A 26,050-nucleotide genomic window follows, 5' to 3' on the forward strand; every position below is an offset into this window, starting at 1 on the left:
AGGAAAATTGATGCCACTCTTTATTTTATTTTTGGAGCTGGAGCTAGCAACCACTTAGTTTAGCATGGCTGTTTTGTTTTCTGTTTTTGTTTAATCTAGAGAAAAAAATGAAGTGTAAAAAAGACAATTCACCATTTTACGGAGTAAAGTTGAAGCTAGTGTTCCTGGCAAAGAAATAGTCCAGCACATAAACAAAACAAACAAGCAAGACCGAGCTTTAGAGGTGCTGGCAGAAAGATTTTGTTAGCGCTGGGCAGAGCCAGGCTAGCTGTTTCCCTTTGTTTGAAGCCTCACTGCTAAGCTAAGCTAACTTGCTACTAGCTGTAGCTTCACATTTAGCATACAGACATGAAAGGGGTATCCTCTCATCTAACTCTTGAGAAAAAGTGAATTATGGTATTTCTCAGGAAAACAATTGCTTTAATATAACAGAGACTGATTTGCTGGAGCTGCTATTGCTATTTCCACATTTTGAAAAAAATAAAAATAAAAATCACATCCGGGCTTGATTGAACTGAACGTGAACTCATTCCTGCGATTTCTCCATTACCTGAAATGACACATGCTCAACTTCTACACACACACGCACACACACACTCACACATGCACAGGTCGGGGGAGTTGTTAGCAGTGTCGGGGTGTATTCCCTTGTGTCAGCCTCACCGCCACAGGGTCAAGAGTCCGGGCTGATTAGTGCTTGTCATGAGACCTGTCTCTCATTACACACACACTCAGGGCGAGAGGTTCACTTCAGCTCAGAGAAGAAACCTGTCAATCTTACTCAGCGTCGATGTGAGATGTGCCTTCACTGTGTTCACAATAGCTGCAGAATCCCTCCAAGCTTATTTTATGCTGCTGTACATGAAGAAGTTCCTCCACTAATCATTCACATTCATCTGAAACAGCATGTGATACAAACATGTAATCTATTTTCTTGTACAATGCTGCTTTGTAATATCTCAAACTCTCAACACTGGTAATTGGTAAATATATTTAATATTTATTCAAGTAGTGTTTTGAGATACTTGTACTTTACTTGGGTATCTCCATTTTCTGATAGTAGAAGTAGGAAATATTGGACTTTTCATTCCCCTATATTTACTTGTTATGCACAGATTACAATCATACGTTTAAAAAGACACTATAAACTCATAAAATAGCTTCAATACAATGTTAAAATTAAATCAGGTACCTTTTTGATTTATGACTCCTTGAAAAGAAGCAGCTGGGGTCTAGGAGTTGTTAAAAAAATCCACAAAAGACACATTTCCCATTTAACTTCTCAGGTGGTTTCATTCAAACATCAAAAGATGTGAAATTATCCAATATCTCACAAAATAGCAAATATTACAGGAAGGTTTAAAAACAAATCTGAATAAAATTTGTGTGGTAGTGCTTTTGTTTTTCCTTCCTTCCTTTCAAATTGTAGCTGTAGCAGCTAGTAGCAATAGCACAAGTAGTTTGACATTTATTTGTACAGTTAGTAGATTGAAATAATACCAAAAATGAAGCTACAGCTAGTATTAGCAGCCAGTTAGCTTAGCCTTGACTTGGAAACAGTGGGAAACAACCAGCGTGGCCGTGTCTGACGGTAACAAAACCTGCCTACTAACACCTCTGTAGCTCACAAATTAACACATTACATCCCTTTAGTTAGCTTGACATTTTATTCTTGGTTATGCACCCAGCTATTTCTTGGATCTGAGCAGTTGCCAGGCAGCGAGCAGTGACTCCAGGAAGTGTCTGGTCCCAGCCAGGAAGTAGTTTGTCAGCATTAGAGGTGCTGGCAAGTGGACATTGTTAGCACTGGACTGAGCCATGCTAGTTATTTTCAACTTGCTTCCACTCTTTATGCTACGCTAATCAAGCTAGCCAGCAACTAGCTGTGGCCTAAAATTTAACGGACAGATATAAGTACTTCTTTAAAACTAGCTCAGACTCATCTCCAAAGTGCTTTCATTTACTTTTGCTACTTCTTGCTAACAATAATCCTGCACTTTTCCACGGTGTTGTACCAGTAGTTTTACTTGCATGAAAAATGTGAGTACTTCTTCCACCACTGTGTATTTGGCTCCGCACACACAAAGAACCAAGGTGCATGTGTTTTATATACAGTACGTGTGTGTGTGTGTCTTTGTGTGTGCACAAAGCCACAGGGAAGGATCCATCTGGTCAGAGGCAAAATCAGGAGGACACGCCAAGGACTCCCATGATGCAACACAGGCCTCTCGTTCTGAGGCCTGAAAGCGTCACCCGGACCTGCAGGCTGAATTGACCCCTGAACCCTTTCTGCAACTTCCTGGACCTCCCTCTCTCTTTCTCTATAGTCTTTTCCCACCTCTCTTTCTCTCTCTCCCTGTCTCTCTTCAAACGAGCCTCCCCTCAGCTCTCGCACCCATCGCCTTCACACACAGGCACCAGCGAGCGGGCAGCAGCCAAATGGCCTGCCCTCTGCTTCATATTGCTGTTGGTCAGGTTTTGTTTTTGTCTTTGACGGTTTGACTTTCGTTCACAAAGCCCAGGAGGACTCCTATAGCCCAGGGATAGACACACACACACACACACATACACTTGCGCCAAGCTGAAGAGTTCCGCTCTGAGACCCCGGGCATCTTCTCCAGCTTCTGTCAGAGCCATGATGTCATTATGAAGAGACACAATGCCTCTTCATTACCCCCCACCCCCCAATACAGACACACACACACATCCTTACCATTGCATAGACACACACACGCAGAAGCTACATAGTCAACAGCATTAGAAGCAGCACACGGTAAGGCACAGGTGAAGGTATAAAAAGATTTACAAGGATGATTTCCTCCAGTGGATTTTTTTCCACACTAGTTGATTGATGTAGTCAGATGGTGTCCAGTGTCATCCTTGGGGAAGACATCATGACCAAACAATATCAATAAGCAGAAGAAGAACAGAGCCATAAATAAAACCCACCGGAGTTACAAAAGCCTCACTCAGCTACCGCTCATAGCACAAATGTGCCTTAGCTAAAGTGGCCCACCCCAGATAAAAACAAAGGTCTTATTAAATCTCCTCTTGGTCTGATTTTAATTAACTGCTGTAAAACTACTTGTCACTGCCCTCCTGCCTTGGGCTGTCTCACGCCTTAATCTGATCAGATAGTACAGAGCGGCTCTGTCTCTTACCTCAGCTCCTGCGCTCGACTGCACGAAACACGGCTCTGCAGCGGCGATGAGGTGGCTGTGAAAGACGGTTCACATGCAGTCGCGGAGTCACTTTCAGTAAGTATCAGTGTCTGGAAGCACAAGCCCAAAATTAAGCACAAATTTGCCTGAAGTGATTTTACGAACAGGGCGTTGACCTATGCTGGTGCAGCTTCATTAGCCGTATGGTTTCATGCTGTGATGCTCTGCCTTCCTGCCTCAATGCAGCAGGGTCGCTGGGAGGTCACAGGAAACGTAGGCTTTTAAAGCCACCCTAAAAATTGCCCTTGCCCCTTGAATAAGTGCCGTGCGTTTACAAAAAGGCATGAAAATCTACTGTCTATGGTCGTTTTTCCGCAAGATATTCAAGAATTGCATATGAAATGAGTTTTAACAGTTTTATAATGGGATACAGACGAAGACTTTTTTCCCCCGTCTACTCGTCAACACTGCAAGCTCATTTCCTGAATATCTTCATCCTGATAGAGCGACGTGAACTGCATTTGTGTGTAGACGAAAGGCCAAAACACATATAAAAAGCTACACTGTAAAACACCCGTGCGCATGTGGACTTGGCCTAAGTACATCCTAAATGCCTGCAAACCCTGAGAGACGTCTCAACTCCCCTTCAAGTCAAATTACCCAAGGTGTCTCGCCGCATAAAGCGTCCTCCGCATACCTCGAACCGAAGTGCCGGTTATTTTTCCCGCTCTGAGCGTCGGCCTACCTCACCTTCAACGCCACATTGGATTTAGGGGTCTCTTTATATAACCCACATGCCTGCGCGTGAGTCATGACACGAGAGGCTCAGATGGTAAAGGAGTCCCAACCGGTGCCCAAAAGACGTGTCACTAGTAATACCTCCCCCCCAGACCTGAGGTGTCTCCTTTCGTTGCGCTGTGGGCCTCTGTGATCCGTGTGGAAGGGCGCCGCGCCTGGGCCCAGGCATGCCGTTAGCAGCTCACTAACATAGCATTAGCTCCACGGTCATCTCAGTGGGCCTGCGCTGTCTCAACCGCTTCCTCACGCTCGGCTACACACACCTTCTGTGGCTCCACACCGCTTGTTAGCCGGCGACCCCCTCTGTCATAAGACCACCCTCCCCTTCCTGCTGACCGTGTCTCCTCCTAGGCGTTTATCCTCCCTCTTTTTTTCTCTCTTTCTCCCCTTTCGCTCACTCCATCCGCACTGTCGAGGGCTGAAGAGGCCTCAACAGGGGCTCCTGTTGGTGCCGCACACCACCAACAGGAGTGTTTGCAGCTCAGGGGCAAAGGCTTGAAAGTTTGACTCTCCCGCTAAGAAGCAAGAGATAAGGAAAACTAGAGGACGTGCCATCAGATCACTTTCTCCTCTCCTTGTGTCTGGGGTTGTGGGGTTGCCGCAGGCGACCCAAAGGGGAATGCGATGCTTGTTAAGGCGGCGTTCCTGGGAATGCTGCTTGACGCCGCGCTGGGAGCGAGAATCTAACCGCTAATCTGTCTGTTCCTCCGAGGCGCGAGTCTTCCCGGCGACGACACACATTCTGTTACCACACACACACACACACACGCAGCCCATGTTGCAGTCCCAGCCAGACGACATCTCGCTCCCCCTCGGGGGAGAGACCAAAGGAGGAGGTTCAGAGGGAGAGGAGGGATGCACGGGGGGAAAGCAGATTAAGGAGGTAGATGACATCTCACACATCCTGAGGGGGGGCATCAGACGGAAACGAGGGGAGGACGGAGGGGTGTCAGGGAGGTGGAGAGGAGAAGGGTGGGAGAAGAGTGGGGGCAGGTGAGACGGGGAAAGAGGGAAGCAGGTGGGAGGAACTTTGATGGGAAGATTAAAGTGATGAGTGGTGAGAAATAGGAGAGGTAGTTTTGGGAGGCCACGGAGTTAGCTGGACTTCATGCTATCATGGTGTCTGGCGGCGAGAGAGCAGCGTCTGAGGCGAGGTGTGAAGGGGGTGAAAGGGGGCGAAGGGTGGGGTTAGCGGGGCGTAGAGCAGTGTTCTTGAGGGAGTGCAGAGGATCCTTGGAGTCCTGGCACCTTATGGCATGGCCTGCAGTCAAACAGATGCTGCAGGCCATGCCAGCCTTGAGCAGGGCACAGATGAGACCATTCAGAAGCAAAGGAGGGACGTGCCTCGTCTTACCGAGCAGTGCAGGAGCGTGTGTGTGTGTGTGTGTGTGTGTGTGTGTGTGTGTGTATGTGTGGACCTGTCTCTCAAAGAAAAGAGAGCGTGAGTTGTTTGTTGAAGTTATGCTAATGCCACATCAGTTGTCTTCAGTCGATTGTGCGTTCAGCGGGTTTGGATCATGATGCCCTCGCAGCCAGCTGCTAACAGGAAGTAGTGATCCTCGCAGGTTCCAGTTCAGCAGACACACATTTAACACACCGTGTGTTTATTGTGTTAAAATGGATCCACATCTGGGCTAATGGGCCCACATTCATCTTACTCAACTGATGCGTATCTTTTATTTTGGGAGGATGAGGCATCAGCAAGAAAGCAGCAGAGGGGAAAACAGTGTCAAGAACCTCTTTTAATGACTTGTTGTTCTGTTTCCTTCTCTGTTTGTTGTCACAACTCAGAGTCACTTACATCAGCTGTTTCACACAAAGCAAGTTTAAGTTAACAATGGCAGCAACAGGTAATGGCAGAAAGGAACAATGTGATATTTGGGGCCCATTTTCGTTACAACGAGGTTCAGAAAAAAAGATGAGTAGGCACATTAAGGCTCACCACAAGGAAACTGAGGAGGATTAACAACATGTTGTTGGTTTTTTAAAGATATATTGAGCCGACTAGTTAGGTGGTGATGTTACATTATGTAGGCTGCGCTGTGAATCATAACAACCTAATCTAAGAGAACCTCTCATGCGAAAGAAGAATTAGAAGAAATGTTCAACATAATCTGATAACTAAAAAAAAACCTCACAGTATTGATTGACTAAAACTAGACTAAAATAATTCTTTGGCTTTTATTCAACTAAAACTTGACTAAAAAAGATCAGGTTGGCTAAATATAGCAAAAACCTTTTGACACAAGCCTAAGAATAAACAAAAAATAGCTGACAATATTACAACTAGAATGATCTGATCACAGGCGGACAGCTCTAAGTGCGTTAGTTCACACCTGCTAGACCACTTGCTATCCAATCTCACGTCCCCGCTCTGTATGCAAACTTACTCAGACTTAGAAATGTGGGGAGGTGATGAGCATGTGGCACCGGCAGAGAATGGGAGTCATTACATCTGACTCTCTTTCCATTTCTGCCTCTCTTCACAAATCACACCTGCATGTTTAAGGATGGCAGACAGATTGGGGGGGGGCTGTATCTTTACTTGAGAATCTGTGCCTCTGTTGTGGAAAACTACTGACTCTAGTGGGTGGAAGCATGAAGTAAGTGGAAGAAGAGCAGCGCCAACTCTCTCCTCGCTGTCTATTCTCTCTCCTCCATCTCTATTTTTTCAAGTGTAAGTGATAATATTCTCCCTTTTTCTGCCTCTCACCGGCTTGAGTGATTTGCTAAGGCGGTGTGTTCATGCGTGTGGACGTGTACATGTGTGTGTGCGTCTCACATTAGCCTTTTTCCATTAAAGCAATTTCGCCGCCCATTGTATTCCTGAAGAGGACCTGGGAAGTCACTAATGGTGCCTTGCGTCCACACTTGCGCGCTCGCACACACACCCGCCGCACATGCACACAGCAGAAAATCTCTCAGCGCGCGCTATCATCACCTGTCGCCTGATTGCTGTAAAACACACACATTAGCATAGAATGAGACACATTATCACTCCTGATTATGGGACGCTAAGAGGTTTCACAGAAAAAAAAAGACCTCGCACCTTTTCTCCACAATGCCTGCTGCTAGTGAGATAAATGCATGTTGTCCAACATCTCTGACGCTACCGAAACAGCCTGAAGACTCTGCTGATGGATTTAATGGCCTCTTGTTGTCCATGTTCATAACTGCTCAGATTTGTCATGTCAATACTAATTTTTTAAATTCAGACGGCTCCGTGATCCGGCCGCCACCATCAAAACATGTACTTTGTATGTTTCCGGCTGTTTTGAAAGAGGAGTGAAAAGCGCCAGGCTGGTGGTGATTTCAATAGGTTATTACTTACTTTAGTGGGAACAAATATAAGTAGGAACACACACACATGTGCACACACACAAACCGACGGCGCATCCACCATGACAGAGGTGACGGTGCGCGGTTAGCAGGTGGTCCTCTCTTCCCTGTCTTGATGAGTACAGGAAGTGTCGGTCGTGTACAGCGGAGGCAGAGGACACTTGTCTGGGTCAAAAGTCGCCCCTCTCCTCTTTTAGCACTGTTTTCTTAAGTCTGGGGTCCCTGATGAGGTCCCACCACTGCTGAAAGCCCCCCTATTTCAGGGGTGGAGGAGGAAGAGGAGGAAGGAGGGAAAATCTTGTCATTGATGAGTTTTAACTATTTTCTTTTACGCTTTCTGGTTTTTTTTTTTTTCACCAGCATCCTGGAAACAGAGGAAGGACCTTGTCTGGATCCCTGTATAGCCTGGCAGGGTCACAAGGTGATGGGTGGAAGGGACTTTAGGCTAAGATGGGAATTTCCCTGCGTTTGGGTCTAGTTCATGGTGTGTTGCAAGCACTTTTGACCTAAAGGAGTTTACAAAAGCTTGACGCTCTCTGGAGAAATTCTACTTTCTGGCGTGATTCATTCTATGAGAGAGGAAATGAAAGCATAAAGATTTCAAGCTTTTAAGTTAAAGGCATAGTTCGTATTTCTTGAGTTAGATGCGAGGATCCATAACACTCTCCTATCTCTGAGTTACATATTCTGTAAAGCTACAACGCACAGCTGTTTAGCTTAGCTTAGCATAAAGACTGGAAAAAGGTTAAAAAGCTCACCCACCAGGATCAGGATTAGTAGAAACACTGTGTTATGGTTTTACCAGCGGTTACATGTGAAAAAGCAGTTTTATGACATTTAATTAGTCTACACACTTAAATACAGTGTGCGTGCATGTGATAGGAGCGCATAGAACAGTATCCGTGAGCAGGAAAGCACCCTCGCCAAGGTGTGTGCAAAAGTGTGAGCTCGGCCCTCTCTGTTATGACGCACTCGCAACCGCATAACGATTGCTCGCCAAGTTTACTTTTTTCTTTCTTTTTCCACTGTGAACACTGTCCTGGCAAGTTTTTCCATGCTAGCCTGCTTTATGCTAAGCTGACGTAAAAAAAAATGTATGTTTCTATTAAAGTTGACAAAAGCTTTATGTTCTCTGCAGGGATTCAACTTTCTGGAGAGAAAATCGGGGACAATCACAACAAGTACAATTTTGAGGTGAGTTAAAACTGAATCATTTAATGATTATTCAAATGTTAATCGTTTCTAAAGAAAGCTCTGGGACAGACAGAGGACACGCTGTTAAAAAAAAAAAAAAAAACGAGAGAAAGTGAAAGAGTTCAGATTTTCTTGGCACTTACAGCTTCGTTTGCCCACCTGTCACCCAGCACACACAGATAGGAAAACACACACACACACACACACACACACACACACAGAGGTCTGTGATAATGACATAATTGTCCCGGAGCACACAGCCATGCAAATAGGGAAGATGGCTTGTGTTGCCATCCGTAGGTCTCTGCCATCTATTTCCATTATTCTAATGCACTGCTACTGATGACCTGCTCTCACACAATTAACAGTCAGCGAGTGAGAGAGTGAGAGAGGCTGAAGCAGAGAGAGAGAGAGAGAGAGAAAGAATGTGTGGTATTTGAGAAAAGCATTTTTCTGCCCTCATCTTTCGCCTCACCCTGGCTTGTTTTTGTAGTTTTTTTTTTTTTTTTTTAATGGCGTACCAGCTGTAACATACGGTAACTTTTCCTCTCTCGTTCTTTGTTTGACTTTCGCCTCATCTCTTCATCCATCCCCGGAGGCATAGTTGGCTTGGTTGAGAAAAAGAATTAAAGGTGAAAATATTCCTCACTTTTCCGTCCACGCTTTCCATGTCATTCTCTCCTCCATATTGTTTTCTGTGTGTGTGTGTGTGTGTGTGTGTGTGTGTGTGTGTGATCTTGGGAGAATGGGCTGTTGATTCTGGTCTGTTCCTTGGCTCCCCGTCTTATGGTCTTGGCCGAGGCCTGATCTCCGCGATTGGATTGGGGGGCTTTTGTGGTGGCTGATGGGACAGAATTAAGCCAAGTGGCACACACTGAGCGCGCTCCGTGGCGGGCAGATGGACGGAAAGTGAAAGAGCTGTGATTTCTCATTGTGTCCCGCCGTCTTTTGGGGTGTGTGTGATACCCCCAGAGCACATCCTCCATCCAAGAGCTCTATTCTTCAATCAGTGGCCACCGCTTCCTGGGTCCAGAGACACGCCTCTCCAAGATTTCATCTCTGTATCAGACCACAACTGGGTTGTAAGCCGCTTAGAGAAGAATAATGCAGCGCAAGATATAGCAGCTCAGTCTTTGTTTAAGGCTCTGTCAAAACTGTGCAATACAATGTCTTTTTCAAATTATTTCAAGAGCCTAATTAAATATTCCTGATGTGTCACTCACAAAAGTTTGTACTTTTTTTTAACTGGATGCATTTGCGGCCATGCTTCTCTTTTTTTTCAGAAAATGATGCACAGCAGATCATTTTAAAATATGGTGTTGTTATTTAAATTAAGTCTCTGGATCAGTGCTCTTGCAGTTGTGTCCAGCTGTTGACAATGAGCTCATATGGTCTAGAGATTTGTGAAGTAAACAGATGCCCAAAATGTCTGTTTAAACATATTCTAAAACCGATTAAAAAGGTATAAAAGGGTTAAATGACTGAGGCGCAAAAGTTCCCACAGATCATATTTAACCTCTTACCTTTGGAGCCACCCCCTGTGCCTGGCCCCTAAAGCTTAGCCTCAATGGGATTTACACCACCAGTGTGTGTAATAGTTATTTGACCCACTGCTTTTCTGTGCATACATATGTGAGTGTGTTTGGGTGAATGTGACGATTACAGCAGATTACTTACACCCATGTAAAAACAGGAATTAGTTCCCAATAAGAAGTGCTTACAGGGCCTAAAAACGTCAAAGATAATCATTAGGCCAAGTGGAACATCACTCATTGCATCACGCAAACACCCACTCTCACCATGTTACACCACTCTCTACGTGTTAAAAAGGAGTAAATATGCCTACCCCGCCTTCCTCCACCCCTTCCACCCCTCCCGAAACTAGCAAACTGAGCCGTCGGTGGCGGTGCTTAACTGCTCCTCTGATCTGGACATTAGCGAGGGGGCTTTGGACCTTTATTTTGAGGGAGGAAATCGTGTGAGAGGGCCCAAAAAGCTTGGAGTTCTAGCCAGGAAGGGTGGACAAAATGCGCTCCATCCATCCGATCCTCTGTCGAGGACTGATTCAGGCAGACCCTTTTGTCTCCTGTTCTGAGAGCTGAGTGACAACAGGGAGAGGGAGAGAGAGAGAGAGAAAGAAAGAGAGACCATAGGAGATAACAGCGGTAACACGGCGTCCCCAGTAAAGGTTGAGTGATCTACTTAGAAGGGCCACGGCAGGCCTGGCCAGCAGAAGCCAGATAGATGCCTGAGCAGGCTGGCCGAGGACCAGACACCCCTTTAAATCTGCTACTATGGCTAATCTCTAATCTGGAGATTTACTATATCTGTTCCCCTCTCTCTCTGTTTCTCTTTCTCCCTCTGTTTCTACTTCTCTATATCTACAAATGGAGCAATCTGTGAGTATTTCAAAAACGCATTTATCCCCAAAATGTGTTATTAAAGACTGTCTAATTCCCTGCACATCCCTCAGCTACACCAGCCCCACCCCTCTAACCAAGCACAGCACACATGCACACACACACACTCAAACATTTTTTGCAGATGGCCACATAATGCACAATCAGCCAAACAAGACAGCTGATTTTAGGGTGGAATGTTGGACTCCCTCTCCCTTGGAGGGCATCCTTGGTGGACATTGCTAGCTCGAAGCCATTAGATGTTAGCTGTACGCCGCAAGCCAGCGCCAGTCACAACCAATTCTGAATCTTCCCTTAACTGGGCCGAGCTCAGGTCCAAGAACTGGAGCGAGGAAGAGCTCGCCTGCCTGAAACAATGTGGTCGGATTGCAGAAAGACGCGCTGGGTGCCATGCATATATCAGCTGACTGCCACACACATCTTGCAACACCTAAAACCCTAAAAAGCACTTCTTTGCAAAGCTCTTGTTAGCAGTCTTTCTGTCTTTTAATGGATGTTGCAGTCACGTGGTTGTTTAAAAAGATGGTTTCCTCCACTGCCAACAAAAGCACCTTTCCCCCTCAAGCACTCAACACATGGCAGTCTTGAAACTTGCACGATGAAGACATGATGTGTCATAATAATTAGGAGGTGGACAAAGAACCTGCTGTTTAACATGGAAATTTATGCAGTCCCCTGTGTTTTCTATGAAACAACAAAATTCTGGCTTTTTTTTTTCGTGTGTGTGTGTGTCCTCCAAGTCCAGATTCGCTCACTTGATTGTCATCGTGCCTCCATCCAGGACAGGCGAATGTTCACTGACACTAATGTGGCGCGGGTCAAGAGAGGAAGGGTGCATCTTCTTCCCTGCTCTCCTCTTCGCCGCCACCAAAAAACAATGCTTCCCTCCTCCCTCGTTCCCACTTCCCCATACTTAGGCCCTCGCAGCAATTATGCCCAATCACAGGGCCTCAATAGGAAGCAACTAGGGCTTGTTTGTGCCTCTGCGGTCATTAAGAGGGGGGCGAAGAAAGGAATTAATGACTTAATTGAGGAGGAGAGAAAAGGGGGAAATCACACAGACTCTGGGAGCGGAGGGGAGAGTATGAATGGGGCGCCTGGAACGCTCCTGGAGCAGGGGATTGTGGGATTGCTGAAGTGTGTCAAGATTTTGGTCGTCCTCCAGAGCAGATGGCGGCTTGTCGTTCGCATACCATCTATTCTCCTCTTTGTCAACCCAGAACGGCTTCTTTTGTTCCTCCCCATTGCTTTGCTGCAAAAGTTCATAGGCGGAGGCTGGAAAAGAGGCACACACACACACGCACACCCACACACACACAAAAAAAACAACAACACAACAAAACTGAAACATTGGTCCAGTTTGCTCCAGATTAACAGTCTCAGCGTCTCTCTCTCTTTCTCTCTTTCCTAAAGTTTTGACCAAATCAGAAAGGATGCTGTGTCTAAAGTGTTGCTGTGCCAGGCTTTGGCACATTGCTATTCATTCCTCTCTAATGTGGCAGGGCCCCCTCACTGCCAAGCCTCCGCTCCTGCTCCACAGACTCCTGATTACTGTGGATAAACACGCAGGAGGAGATCCCCCTCCTCTCCTCCATCCACACCAACTGAGACTTGAGAGATATGCTACCTCCAGGAAATTCTGGCTCGGCCCGCTCTCGCAATTTCTCTTCCCGTCCAAGATTTCGAACCGATAAAGTAATCAGGAGGAAGCTGAAAAACAGCTTGCTGACTGTTCAACACTTGCCGCACCTCTGAAAGTGTCCTCTTTGATTGCCGCACAAAAAATGCGAACCGAGGGCGGACGCAGCACCGTTAAGCCCAAGGGTCCACAGAGCTGATGATGGCAAGCCGAGGTGCTTTTAACAGTTTCCTTTTTTTCCTTTTTCATTTCATGTGTCCTGATTCCTGGAAGCATTCCTTCTGTCAACAGCAACTGAAAAAACAACTGAGGCTTATTTGGAAAATGGCTAGCACCTTTGCAGGGCTGAATAATTAATGTATGCTAATGCTAACAGTGTATTAGTTATTCAAATGTGATCCTTTTAGACAACAGCGCTGTTTACCCCGCATTACTCCCTCTGATCGTCCACTCCAAAAGGGGAGCACATAAAGAGAAGAAAGCAAAGGAAGAGGGTAGAGATGAGTGTGTGTGACACTAGCAGACACCAGCCAACACAACAAAGAAACACAGTGAGATTAGCATGACAGAGAATACGAACGCTTCACACATTAATACACAACACGAACTATAGCCATAACCCTCAGGGGTCCGATGCAATATTCATCTCCTCTACCTCCTCCTTAAATCTTTCTCTTTTCACATCTCTCTGTCATTTTCTTTTTTACATTTTCTGCCCTCTCTCGAGTCTTTTCTCTTCTTTGCTTGTCTCCTCTCTCTCTCTTTCCCACCCCTCTGCTCTTTCTCAGTAGACGTCTGAAGGGCCCTTCAGCCCAGAGGAGATGGGGACTGGTCTTACCCGGGGGCAGGGGCCACTGCGTGGGTGGAGGGGAGGGGCTGGCTCAGGAGGAGAGGAGAGGGCTCTCTGTCTGGACGATGGAAGGATGGCTATGTGTCTGAATGTTGGGAGAGAAGGGCCTCCCATTGATGGATTAAGGACCAGGTTGGCTGTACTTGAGAACTATGGTTCTCTATCGCAGGAGGTGAGACTCGAGAGCCGGGTCACACATTAGCATGTGTTTTGTTTGCGGCTCCGCTGTCCCAGAGTCCGTTACTCAGTTGTATCACTAACAGCCAGGGGTTGAAAGAGGAGGGCGAGCCCACCGTCTTGTTTGCTGAGCAGTATTTACACAGCGTGTTAGGCTTATGTAAAGTATGTAAATCTTTCTGACACACATTGGATTGGTTAAAATGTTGCTAGCCCATTGCTACCTATAACTACACCGTACGTTGTCAAAGTTTGTCTCTGCTAACACTTTTCGTAGCTGAGAGCCACCACAGTTGTAAGTAATATTTGTGGCCAGTATAATGACAGTGAGCAAACTCATTGATGAGTTATTATCAATGAGATGAAATAGTGCTGGCTTGCTGCATCATTACCTGTGAAGCAATCTGGACGCAGCGTAGAAATGGCGAACTCTGCCAGGAACTCCTCTAGTATATAACACTACATGGAGAGGACACACGCAGCTAATAGAAAAAAATAAGACTATAAATTGTAGCAAAAATAAAGTTTTATTTCATTTATTTCAAATGTATGGCACCAAAACATGAATTAATGCAAGCTGATTGCAGCAAAACAGCATTTAAAAACGTTCTGGATGTCTTACATGGAGCCACAGGTGCTCAGTGATGCTAGAACAAAAGATGCGGCAGTTCGTCGTTTGTTGGTGTTTGTGGTCTATAATGGACCACACTGCACAAGAAGAAGATGATAAATCTGATTCTATGCACAGAAATTAGAGCAGAGTGTGTGCATGAATAATTAAGCCTCTGGTTTACTACAATTTATTTTTGTAGTTTCAGCCATCGTTTCTATTGTTATGATACCGCCGTACTCAAAGTAAGTGAGTAGAGATCGAGTCGTGTCTGACTTCCTGGATCAGTTAACTTGAGTTAGCAAAAACTACTACTAATAAGAAATCTTAGTTCAAGTCAAAGATTTTGACCTTTTACCTTCCTTCTCTGCTGCTTGGTCTGATCAAACATTCAAAATTAACCTCAGCATTTGGTTCTCCACATGCCACCTGCAGTCAGAGTTCAAATGCTTGAAAACATTTGCATGAATGAGACATGCCTGGGTGGCTAAGGTTGCGTCGAGCGGTCGCGCCACCTTTTCAAGGGTCTTTAAAACATATTCTCATGCCAGCTCCCGTCTGTGCGCCGCTTTCATTTGTGAGTCAGCGGAGCTAAGACCGCCTGAAGCACGCTCCTCAAGGTGATTCAGTCGGGGAATGTCTTTGAACCTCCCCGAAGCTGCTCCTGCCCGCACAAAAGATCAATGCGTCTGCGAAAAATGCAAGCGCAGTTGAGTTTATCCCGCCGCCCCTCTCCTCATCAAAGATGGGCTCGAATTAGGTGCAATTAAGGCATTTCCACATCCACCATAAAACAAAGGCCGCATGATACGAGAGCCGTGGCTTCACCGTTACCAATAATCGCCCACTAACTTCACACATTGTCACTCAGCAGCAACAAGGTCAAAGATGTGAAGCGGATCTGTTTTTTAAAAAACGTACATGCCAATCACGACAACAGTAAAATCGCACTCAGGGGCTGTGAAACAAAGTCACTTAAACGCTGAAAGCTATAGACCCCCTCCTCTGTTTCCCCTTTTGATAATGATATCAGCAATAGAGTCTTTTGTTTGATAATGAGAGCTGCTATTTCTGATAGGGAACAATAATACACGGCTATTACAGTTTCATCTGTTGGGATTGAATTAATAACAATGCTCTGTGCATTATTCAGCGGCACACTACAACACACACATTCTGTATGTCTGTAATTGAGGGGTTGATATTGAAGTGGCCGGCCACCTCGGTCAGGCGACGTGGAGAGGAAAGCAGAGGTCCTTGGAGTTATTGTTACAGGTGTAACAATGAAGTCGATTTGGAGTGTTAATCACACGCTTTAGTCCGGCAATAAAGTCCTGGCTGTGTTCGCCCTTTGATGAGACTGTTTTGATGCTAATTGTACAGTGGAATAATAATTAAGTTAATGACATGGAGCTCTTAAGAGAACATGTTTGTGGTGCTGAGACTGGCACTCGTAATGAGTGCTTCAATCCTCCCTGTTTGCAAAAGTTAGAGAGGTCGGGATCACAATTCACTGTGATAATTATAGTGTAAATCTTGCAGTTGGGGCATTAAAGGTATTAAGTTTTGGCACACACACACACACACACACACACACACACACACACTGTGTGAGTCAGGCAGCAAATCTGCTCTGATACTTGAGTTTTACATCCAAAGTTGAAGCCAGTTGTCATTTTATGCTGCAACCTGCGAGAGCGAGCGAGCGAAAGACGAAAAACTCTGCAACAAACTGACAACTTTCTGCTGCTCCCGCTGCCTGCCAACTTCAATGACTCCAGCTGCAACTGCCAAAACACTGATTCACAGTCTGACAAAACTGGATGATGACAAAAAGCACATTCTTAACTCAAAACACTGTGCCGATGCTTGAGATAGCATTTCTCTCCTTTGTGGGATGGATGATAATAGGTGAAAACAAAGAAGCGGGGTGTAAAATGCTTCAGCTGAGCGTGATTACAGCTGTGGCCATCATTAGGCAGCCTCTTTAATGTAATTGATGGAGTGGATTCTCATAGCAGACCTCAATAGACTGGGCAGGGTCTCCTCGTTTATTTGGACTCATCTGCATTTGGTCTGTGTGTGCGAGTGTGTGTGTTTGTGTTTATGTGCATATGCGAATGCAGGCATGAGGTAGAGCCAGAGTGTGCAATAATTACGACTTCACACTCTTCAGACACTTAGAGAAAAGAGCAAAACAAAGCACAGTAATCAGTGTGTGCGTGTGTGTGTGTGTGTGTGTGTGTGTGTGCGTGTGTGTGTGTGTGCGTGTGGTTTGGTACATTCTAAGTGCAATTGTGCAAATGTGGTCTCAGTGTCTGCGTGTGTTTGCACACACATGCTTGTGTGAATGTGTGTGCAGCTACTGTGCACAAGTGAGTCCCATAAGTGTGTGTGTGTGTGTGTGTGTGTGTGTGTGTGTGTGTGTGTGTGTGTGTGTGTGTGTGTGTGAGTGAGAGAGAGACAGAGAGAGAGAGAGACTGTTTGCATTTGCTCAAGGATCCTGACCCTTCAGAAATGACACGTTTTCTCTATCTACCCCATCCTTTCCCCACACATTAGGTGCTTACAAAAGACAGAGCACTAATGCATCATCTAATTGGCCTAGGCTCCTGCCTCTGCCTCTCCCTCCATCACTCTATTAGCTCAGTAATTACCCATATGCCTCAGCGAGGCGGGCGTCCAGATAATGGCCGCCTCAAGGGCCCTTGAGCGCGGCAGAGAGGGGCCGCAGTCTGTCGCCGCGGGAACACAGCAAGCTCTCCAAACTATCCCAGCACCGCACTGGGAAAAACACAATGGGGAAGGAGTTTGGCAACTTCGTCAACCCCACCACCCTCTCCCAAAAAAAAAAAAAAAAGAAAAAAGTTATGAGTTGAGGGAGTGGAGATGCAAATTAAGGCTGTTCAAATTGGATGTTGTCTGTTTAGTTAATGTGCATGTGTGTGTGTTTGCCTGTGGACTAACCTGAGACGTACTTCTGGGTCTCTCCAAAAGAGACGTAGACGTTTTTCTACACCTATCTTAATACAGTACTCTGCCCAGTGTCCCTACAAGGAGCTACGTCCACACTGAATGATGCCACCTCACAATTGTTGTCCAATACCAATGCTCTGTTCCAGCGCAGGGGGTCACGTGTCCTATATGTAGTCAGGGTTTTAATACTGGGGCGGCGGATGGGTCTCTAGTGTTACTCAGCAGGTGTCAAAACAACTCAAGGCTCCAGCATTGGTGGAGGCATGTTGCCCCAGGCACCAGTAAGACAAAAAGACTTTTCAGGAAGGCCAGTTTGATCAATGGCTTTTTAATGTGTATCACAGTGGCGATTACTTCATCTGTTGTCTACCAGGATTTATCTGACTGTCGCCAAGCCGTGGTTCCGAAGGCCTCTGCGTTGGCATTTGCTCTGTCACCAGACTGGCCTCATCCAAATGATTCACACGGGGCTAAAGTCAGTCTAAGTGTGACCTGCACTTCCTGTCACCTGCAATTAACATTAGGCTGCAGCCACCGACTGCAACCATCCTTAACGATACTGTGAACTTGTGCACATACTGTAGAAAGCATGGACGTGAAAAACATCAGCATTGGAAAAAAAAAAAACGCTGTCACTGAACGTATGGTCCAGCATTTTGCAGAATCATCCAATAACCTTGTGTTATTCCCACATGATTGGCCACATTGGGCTGTATCTTTATCCCAAATGACCAGACCTTGGTTGTGCTGGAGCTCCATCTTTACATCGATAATCAAAAAAATCATAGTTTGGGCTAAAAACATTACTTTTACATATGTTACATAACTTGAGTATCTTATGTAAGGTCATATAAGTCTACCTTGACTTTCTCCTGTTTGACTCATCCATCCACCCCACCTCCTCCATATGCAGATTTTTTTGCTCTTTATACTACGTCACCTGACTTCCTCCTTTGCGCCCGTCATAATTACCACTGCCACCAGAGGTTGCAGCCTAACAAGTAATGTTAATATGGGTCAAAACCTGCTTGCACAGATGACGAAGACTGGCTGCTTCCCCCTTCTTTATTCCAAATTATGTATTTCAGCAACAAAACTACATGTAACTACGGGGCTAAAAGGAGGTGTTTTTGCACGAAAAGGCAAATTACACTCAGACTGCTGACGACCCATGTTATCTTGCCTGAGCATTAGAATGGAGTTGGGCGGCATGATTTTTATATCAGGACTTATATATCAACATCTCTCTGTCTTCCTCTCTCTGCCACTCACTCTCTCTTTCCTATCGAAATCTCTCAATTTTACATCCTCATCGTAATTCTTCAGCATCTTAACTGAAATCACATAATCAACCCACCCCCAAACGACACTTCCAAAAAAAAAAAACAAAAAAAAAAACAAAGAGCTTCTTAAATCATTCCCTCACCATCATATAATATGGATTACAGAGCGCTCTTTCTCTCTCCACCACTCTTGCTCTTGCTCGCTCAATCTGGGATATGGTCTCATCCCTCCATCCTACCCAAGGCAGATTTTGTGACACTCAAGCTGACCAGGCAGCATTATCTGTTTTTAAAATCAGATAAATATATAAATAAAGCATCCGGCAGTAATGCTAATATATGCCCTAAGAGGGTCTAAGGCTTCAGATCTGTGGACTTAATCTGGGTTTTGGGTAGGTATCTTCCCTTGGCCGTTCAGAGATTTGCGAGATCACTGTCAGTCCTGGGCCGGCTGAATTATCTTTGCATATTGTGTTAATCTGTTGGCATGCAGATTGTGGTGGACTAAGGTTCAAGTGGGAAGGATTAGGGGAGATCTGAGCAAAGCTGATGCAGGCAGCCTTCTCAAAAACGCTCCATGCGTTCGGGCCCCTCTGAGGGTTTTTTTGCACGCTGACCAAAGGGACCACTGAAGCATGGTCTCTCTCTCTCTCTCTCTCTCTCTGCCTCATACACACTCACACACAAAGATACACACAAATCGCCTTCATTCCACCCTCTCCATTCCAGATAATTCCCCTCTTAAAATCTCCCCTCAGACCAACCACTGCGAGTGCAGGACCCAAAATGCAAAAACCAGTGGCCATGCCCACTCCACAAATCCCAAAACCTTTTAGAGCTACTTGACAGAGAGAAATCCATCTGGAGAGGATATCCATCGTCCATTACTTAGAGACTAATGTCTAGTTTTAACTCAGCAGAATTTATTTACATCATAGCATCTAAATAAAGCAGTTTATGCCCCAAACTCACCCCAGTAATACCTTATTAAGATGCCTCAAACACAGGGCCTGAACACGGACAAGGTTTGCAACTTGTTTAATTGTTCGTTGTCAGTTCAATAACCCAGCACTTTGTGTCGGACTCTCCATGATTATCTCTGGAGAGTGATAAAATCACTTCAGGTAAATGAGTGATTGGACTGGAGGACCGCTGAAGTACAACTTAGCAGTCCTTTAGCAGCTTCTGTTTGCTAAATGGAGCCATGGAGTTGGAAGTATGAAGAGGCTGGAGGGGTCAGAGGGGTCCATATGGACCAGCAATTGGACGACTCTCGGAGGGATGAGCAACCAATCACATCAATCATTCTCTCCAAATCCTCGACCCGGAGATCCAGCAGGAGAGCCGGGATTTCATTTCCACCAATCACTTGGCTTCAATGAAAGCTAATTGAACAATTCTTATCTCTCAAATCGTTTTATTTAAGTTCCCGGTGACAGAAATAACAGTGTTGGAGGTGCACTTGTCTTTATGGAAATGGAAGAAAAAAAAAAGCCTCTTTCTGTGGAGATCATTGTTGAGTCGTCCAGGATGAACGGGCTGCAAGACACAAAGAATAAATACGGCCACATTTCTTCAGCCCTCGTGCCAAATCATATGAATAAAACCGGAAAAAAAATCGTACATTAATGTATGAATTTATATATAATATGACCTCGGAAAACTCAGCCTTGTTGCGTTTTGCAGGGACTAATGAGTCCACTAACCAAGACAGTGAAACAGAGAGATCAGGGTTGCAACGACGTAGTTTAATCAACCAAATGTCTTCATCTCACAGTGCTGCTTTATTAGAGGCAGAATCTTCTGGGTCTTTCTGCCTGCGTTGATAAGGTTAATAGGCCTCTAATATGGTAATTGTCTGGTCAGGGAGGAAGGAGACCAAAACATTTTAATTAAGGAGCGAGTGGCTTTTTTTTTTTTTTTTCCGTCCTCACTTCGTTTGTACTCCGGCCCTTAAATTATCTTTCCGATATCAAGACTTCCACAGCAGTTGTTTTGTCATCTCTCCAATTAAAACAGGCGCACCGTCGGAGAAAGTCGCCGCCTAATTTCTTCTTTGCGTTTGTGATCCATGAGCGAGCAATAAGGACACTAATAAAATCTGATTAGCGGCGGCCACGGGGCTCCTTGATTGATTCTTGTCTGATATTGTTTTCCACAAATGCAATTAGGTTCAACTCTGGATACGAATGCAGCTCCTCTATTTCATCACGATGGCATCGGTTTGTTCTCCTCATATCTTTACTAAACACTCTATAATTACCACTAATTATTGCTGCCCTCCTTTTATTTTTAGAAATATTTTTCTAACCAAACCTCAAAGAGAAAGTGCTTCATGGGGAAGAATTATCAAGCACGACAGAGGAGACAAACACTTTGAGTCTGGCGGAGAAGTTGCAAAGAAAGACAAAAGCTTGATTAGCATTAATGTCAAACAATTACAGCAGGAGTATTCATAAAGGGAAGGATCTTATTAGCTGGAGAGAAACAGAATGAGACGGACCATTTCTGGGCTGCTTAAGCCTCAGGATTACTCAACCTTTGGTGGCAGAGAGGAACAATGTGGCTTTCAAAAACCCATTTTGGAAGAGAAGCGTCTGGTTGACAATTATATGCCTCTAAGCTGTTTAATAGGTGGTTGGGAAGAGGTCTTTAAGATCCTCATTCAGGACTAGCGATCTGGGCAGCGGCGTTCGAGGCATCTCAGTGCGTATGTGTGTGTGTGTGTGTGTGTGTGTGTGTGTGTGTGTGTGTGTGTGTGTGTGGTGTGTATGGGGGGTATGAGAAGGGTTTTAGGAAGAGCCTGACATAAGACAGAGAGAAAGGGAGAGAGAGTTTTAAGCCTGCTAAGCAGATCAGTGTCTTTGTGTGCGGTCAACAGAGGCACTTGAAACTTTTCGTGAGCCCCAACTGTCTGGAGCTAATTCTTCCTTTTTTATTTGCTTTGTGCAAAGGCGAGGAAAAGAGCGAAGACGGGCATTTATGAAGTACTTAGGAATCTTTCTTTTTTTTGTGCCTCTATACTTGTTGAATTCGCTGCAAAAATGTTACATATCAAGGGATGAGGGTCCGTGAAACTGGGGGATCGAGTAAATCTAAGCTGTAAAACACAAACTGATGGCCGACGTTGTTCATGAGACTTTTAAAGTGAGGCGAAATCTGAACAAACGGATGAAATGTTAACTGTTTCTGACCCCTTTTGACTCCTTAAAGCAGCCTGTTTGTGTTTACAGATTGATTAAAAAAAAAAAGAAAAAAGTCAATAATCTGTTTTCCCAAACGATTTTTAATCACCCTTTCAAATATTTGTGCCGTCGCTTGTGTGGAGTCGTGTCCTTTAGGATTTGAGATGGCCACAAACAACAGGAGAGGGGGAGAGAGGAAAAAAAAAGGCACCGCCAGAAAAAAGATCAACAAACAGGCGAAGCATAGAGACAGAACAGTTTGAGGATGAACGCTGCTAATCCTGACCTCGGCTAATGCTAATGCAAATGCATGTTTATCAAATATGTAATCGACATTAGTTAGAAAAACAAGGATCTGCCAGCACTCTGCTCTTTGTTCCGTGATTGTGGAAGAGGGCGATTAAGATGGGCTTTAGTGATGCTCAGATGGATGGAAGGAGAGCGGGATGGAGGGACGGCTGGATGCACTTATGCTCACTGTCAAGAAAAGAAGTGAACCTGTGCAGCTGAATCTGCTCCTCTTTCTCAACTCAGACCAGTGGAACTGCATCCGTTTGGAAATTTTGGCACTTGATTACGATTTGATTTTTAGTCTTTTGACAAAAAAAAATGCATATTTGTCTTAGTCGCTTCAGTCTTTTCCTAAATTTGGTTCATTTTTGTTCAGTTTTACTCAACAAAAAAGTAAAGACATCTTAGTCTAATTTTCAACAATGACATTTTTCTTAACTTTTAAGCATCGAGCGAGATGAGAGGCTCGGTATCACTCTCATGTCTGTGTGTTAAATATAAGGCTAGCAGCCACAGCCTGTTAGCTTAGCTTTAAAATTAAGATTGGAAGCAAAGGAAAACAGCTAGTATGAGAACAAGCACCTCTAAATGTTAAACAACAATTTTAATGGAGGTTATATGTGCGGGAATATTTCTTGAATATATTAAATAAGATGTATTAGTTTCATGAGTCATGCTGTATTTTCTCACCTTTGAACAGAGTCAGGCTAGCTGTTTCCCCCTGTTTCCAGTGTTTACGCTAAGCTATGCTAACCAGCTGCTGGCTGTAGGCTATTTATCGTACAGATGCAGTATGAGGCAGCATCAATCTCATCCACCAGATAAAAAAGAAAAACCCAAAATGCTGAAACATGCAGCATGTTTTTAGCGGCTGATTTGTTTCTATTTCTTGCCTAATGGGCTTCATAAATGTCTTATTTTTCCTTCCATGAAACAGTGACATTAGCTAACAATACTGGCAGATACAAAACGTAAGTGAACTGCGAGATGCTGCTGATTTGTGCACATCAAGCACCACAAATCAGCTTCTGAGGAAGAGGTATTTATGTGTGGCAAGGATGAAGCCACAGTGCATCACTCTGAATAAGACTTTGCATTGCATTGCATGAAAAAAAGACTCACTGAATGTTTTTCATGATAGTTTTCCGAGATGAAATCGACATCCAGCTTGTGTGATGTAATTATTTCCTTTTTCCAGCTAAGCGAGCCATATATACAGTATGTATTTTTAGAGTGAGCACTTAACTAAAAATGTTGTGTGTGCACATGAAACGTATTTCCCATTACGCGTTACATGTTGTCGTTGGTTACGAGGGAGGCGGTTGGGCTGTCGGTGGTGTTGCGGGGCAGTTTTTGTGCTTAAATGTTTACAGGGTAACACGGGGGCACAACTCTTGCCAGTCTGCGGCTCCCCTGGGCGCCCGGAGAAGCAGAGGTAACCTATTTTCTTTGGCAAGGTTGAGCAGTCACACGGAGACTGTGTTTGTGTTGTTTGATTGCATTGCTCCTTTAGGCTCTCTTACCTTGCTGCCTCCATCTCTCCTTTCTTTACTCCTCCCTCGGACAACACTTTCCCCATCTTTTTCTCTTTCTTTCTTGTCTCCACGTGTCCTCATTCCCCCCTGGCCTCGTCTCTCTCCCTCCATCCTTCTCCCCCTCCGTCCACTGTCACACAGGGATAAAGGAGAGGTCTTGCTGTGCTGTGTGTTTGCCTGCTTGGTTGCAGGGTTTGTTGTTAGTAAATGAGGTCATTAGAAGACACTCTGACCTCACCAAAGGCATTTGTTCTGCAAGCTGTATTGTTTTACCCTCTCTTTCTCAGTATAAATATACACCTTTGATGGAACGGCCAGATGCTGGGATCATTAACATGTCATTATATCACCCGACAAATTAGGGTGAAAAATTCCTTTCCATAATCATTTCACCTCTCTAAGCATTAGATACAGAGAAGTCCGTGTCGCAGATACACCCACCATCTATTCTTTTAGCTGCTGACACATTTGGTGATGTTATCCCCTCCTTATCTCCATCCTCTCCTGACCTCTTCCCTTCCCATCGATGTGTTGGTACATCTTTCAGCGGGGTGGCACCTCCAGGTGAGCCTCGGGGGCCTTTGGGTCTTCTCTTTGTGGCACGCGGCCAGATCCCCGACGACACCTGTGAGTCTTGGCAGAGCTCCTGGTTTACAGTGGCTGTTAGCAGGCTTTTATGTCAAACAAAACACCAACACAATGTGTTCTCTCTCACTGTACCTCAACAATTCCCCACCCCCAAATGACTCCAGCGCACTTTCTCCTGCACTCAAAGTGGCTGCAGCTCTTTCTGCAATCATACGCTACTGTAAACACTGCCAGTGAATCAGTCTTTTTCTCACCATGTCAACGGGTTTTAATTATCAGTGAATGTCAAGGATGCCTCCCGGGTCCACCTCATTTCTCTCAGAGCCAGACCCGTTCCTTGTGTTGTGTAACATCGTCCGCCATTGTCCGAACGCACTCATAAACATACTTCATACGCAGCATCTCTGAAGTGTATTCCATTGTTCCTCAAGTGGGGAGACGAGTGTTGCTGCTCTCCAAATGGACATTGGCGCATCTCCTGAAACAATACGGTCCCCCCACACCACGCCGCATCGCTCACATGCGTTTTAAAACGCCAGACCTTGACCACTTACGCCTGGAAAGAAAATTACCTGAGCACAAAGCGGGAGCTCTTGTCTACACCCTAAAACACATCATAGCACTCTTGTCATTGCAAGTGGAGGGTCTATTATAAACAATTATTTTAGCCCTTCACGGACAGTTTGGTCTTTGTGATGCATTGTGTTTTCGAGCGAAGAAGTACAGGCAGTAATCAATGGAGGAGTCGTGCGGTCAAGGTAAGGCTGCCGGGTGATCTAAACACATACATATGTGGGAGGGAGACAGGGGCGCTGTGAGTAAGATACTGATGTATGATGTTTGCCTAAAGGCTGAGTGTACTTGTTTCTCAGTGGCTGGCAGGCGTCTGTTAAAATCATATCCAACAGTTTAACAACAGTTACAACTGTGTATACAATATATTGAATTTCCCATACCAACAATGCTTGTTGCTTCCCTGGGGTTAAACATACCTCCCCGCAGGTCAACGTGACAGCATGCAAATGTTAATAAAAGGATGACAATTTGAACCGAGCTGCTTTTGCTTGGGGTAAGCCGCTGTGGTACAAGCATGACAATATGCTCCAGGCTGACCTGATATAATTAATAACGCACTCGGTGGAGGAAACGCTGGAGAATTCCAGTCCTCCACGGAGACGTGCAGTTCTTCGACCTTGGCCTCATCCATTATTTTTTGTGTTTTGGGACACTTCATTAAATATGCATGCTTGTATGTGTTCTTTTGTGTGTTGAGTGCATTTAAATTACATGTGCGAACTCCCAAGTGTTTCTGCAGAACTATGTATAGATGTAGCATGTGCACAAGGTGTTTCTTGGTCTTTTCCTCAAATGAAAAGTGTTGATCATAATCACAAAAGGTCACGCTAATAGACTCACGCAAGCTATTTCCATTGCACTCACCTTTCTTTAATCCTGTAGAGTTTTGGACCAGTTGTGGTGCCGTAGAGTGATGTTATTGGTCCCCATCATGTTTGTGCTGTATATAGGGATGCACATGCATGCTACAAGCACATGGGTGACATTATGTACATGTCTCTCTGTCTTACACACACACAGATAGATGCACAAGTATACACACGCACATGCACACACACGCACACACACTTTATTTGTATGTATGAAAAGACTTACAAGGATATCTCACAAGAAAACCCAAATAACATCTATAATTTAAGTTTATCAATGAAAAATACCACATTAGCACAACTTACAGAAGGAAATATATTGTGCTCTGCACATGTTACACTGTGACAGGTTTCTGCTGTTTTTGTCTATGCTGTTGTCTCTGTCAGCTACATCAGATAAGATGAGAATTGTAAAAATTAGCTTCTAACACACAAAATGATAATGGTAATTTCAGTGACAATGGAAAATAAGCTACAGCCCCTGAATGAATTATTTGGTCACTTGTGAAAAGGCAACAGGGACGAGAGATGAGGTGTTTAATGTCACTTTCAATTATAG

Source organism: Chelmon rostratus, chromosome 18, assembly GCF_017976325.1.
Source record: "Chelmon rostratus isolate fCheRos1 chromosome 18, fCheRos1.pri, whole genome shotgun sequence".
Classification (NCBI taxonomy): domain Eukaryota; kingdom Metazoa; phylum Chordata; class Actinopteri; order Chaetodontiformes; family Chaetodontidae; genus Chelmon; species Chelmon rostratus.